We start from the raw sequence: 2,500 nt of genomic DNA on the forward strand, positions 1-2,500 counted from the left end.
GAGAGGAGAGAAGAGAAGAGAAGAGAAGAGAAGAGAAGAGAAGAGAAGAGAAGAGAAGAGAAGAGAAGAGAAGAGAAGAGAAGAGAAGAGAAGAGAGAAGAGGAAAGAAATGCCAGTCAGGACTTCTCTGCCCCTCCCCTCATAATCAGGCTTACACTTATTACAGTGAGAAGTAGCCTTGCTGTTTGTGCAATCTGGAAGTCATTGGTGATCTTTAAAAGAAGAAAAATACATACTCACATGAGATGAGAGTTTTAGAATATGAAGAAAGAAATCTAGATGACTCATTTGAGAAATCTGATTGTCAGGGGCGCCACTCCACAACCTCCATCATTCCTTCCATATCTCTACTGACTTTCCTTCTTTCTCATAAATATTCAGAGGTCTCTGTCATCTTAACTACAGCGACACCTAGACAACAAGAACAAGAACCATCCTTCCAGCCTTAGTCCCCGTGGCTATTAGCCTGTCAAATTGCTGTTCCGCACAACACAACTTATCAAATGGGTTGGCTCGTCATCTTTTTACCATCTAAACCATTCACACCCTCTTTCAAGATTTTTTTTTTTCTTATTAATGTCATCAGTGACTTCTAAACTATGGTAACTACATACTTGGGGTTCTCAGCTTCCTGGGGTGTTGTCCCTGAGGCAGCTGCACTTCGGAGGAGAGGGGCTTCTCAAAGGAGCTTTGCCACATTAGTTCAACAGATAGGTAGCATATTTGGGAAGTGTGTTTAAGGGATGAGAAGTCATATTAGTACAAGCTTATCTCTCCTCAAAGACCTGCATGCTGGCGTGTGAGGTGCGGCAAGCACACCTTGGAACACATATGGACTAGCAGACCCCTTGGAGAACACACAGGGAGGAAGAAGGAGTGACTACCTCTGCTCAGCAGAGACAGACATGGCCCAAGCTGGAGTTTGAGAGGTTGGTGATCCAGGTCTAGGCATTGAAGACCATGCAGAAGGCACACAGAAAACCACTCTGCAGTGTGGTAGAGACTGGATGAGAGCTGTGCTATAATTGAACCCTGGTCTCTGGCTGAGTTCACTAGTGAAGAACAACCTCAGAATCTCTAGGTATGGTCCTAATTGTCAGAAAGTGCTGAATAAATGAGAGGGAATAACTGAGGGGTTACTGTATGTGTGTGTGTGGGGGGGGGGTGTTTATGTGCACATGCATGTGGAAGCCAGAGGGAAACCCTGGGTATCACTGAAAATGCCAGAGAAGACAGGGTCTCTTTCTGGGATTCGCAGTCACCAGTTAGCCTAGGCTATTTTGCAAGACCCAGGGATCTGCCTGTTCTCTACCAATGGGATTACAGCACTTGCCTCCACGCCTGACTTTTCACACGGATGCTTGGGATTGAACCGAGGTCCTTAAGTTTGTGTGCTCAGCAAACTCTCAGCTAAGCTATTTTCTCAGCCCCTCAGTGGTTGTTTCAGTTCTTTAAGCACTCTCATTATTTGTGTTATTTATATTTAAAATATGAATATATCTCAAGTGTCTAGAATGTAAAAGGGCACAGATTACAAGTGAAATAAAACATCCAGGTCACTGGTAGCTAACTACCCAGGGTTCCTATCCCAGGGACCCTGACGTTAAATGAGTTCTTTAACTGCCTGGTGTCATCTGAACACTGAAAACTCTGACAGCACCAAACTGAAAATGCTATCCTGAAGGTAAAACGAGTTTGGATTTGCAAAGTCCCTAACCCAAAACCTGGTAACAATTCCTAATAACTGTGCAATTACTATTAAATAATAAAATTTCTAATAACTCACATTTTGATTTAATAACATTACCTCTTATGACTGAGTCCCCTGAGAGTTCTGATTCCTTGTTTGTTTGTTTTTTTGTTTTTGTTTTTTCGAGACAGGGTTTTTCTGTGTAGTCCTGGCTGTCCTGGAACTCACTCTGTGGACCAGGTGTCCTCGAACTCAGAAATCCACCTGCCTCTGCCTCCCAAGTGCTGGGATTAAAGGCGTGTGCCACCACGCTCGGCTGAGAGTTCTGATTCCTAAAGCCCTCTTTCCCACCTCATTGATATCCGCTTCCTGTCTCTCACACATGCTTGTGGTATATGTCACTGCCCTATGTGTCTGCAACAGAGAGAACAGAGCTTCCTTGCTAGATACCATGTGAAAATTTGGAGGCAGCTATCCATGGACCAAAAGGTCATAATATTTCAAAGTCTGCATGGCTATTCCTTCTTACCCAAAGCACCACGGAGACAGTTGCTCACTTAACGGTGGTCCTTCAGCTCTGTGTTCCAGAAGGCTAATGAAATAGCAGTGTGGGGCTAGAGAGCTGGCTCAGCTGTAAAGGCACTTGCTAATCAAGCCGGATGTGTATGATCTCTGAACTCATGGCAGATAGAGAGAATTGACTCTTGAAAGTTGTCCTCTGACCTCCCATGCACTATTAACATGAACGGAAAAAAGTAAATGTAAAAAGACAGAGACTGAGGAAAGATACCTAATGTCTACCTGTGACCT

Source organism: Mus pahari, chromosome 22 (genome assembly GCF_900095145.1).
Source record: "Mus pahari chromosome 22, PAHARI_EIJ_v1.1, whole genome shotgun sequence".
NCBI lineage: Eukaryota > Metazoa > Chordata > Mammalia > Rodentia > Muridae > Mus > Mus pahari.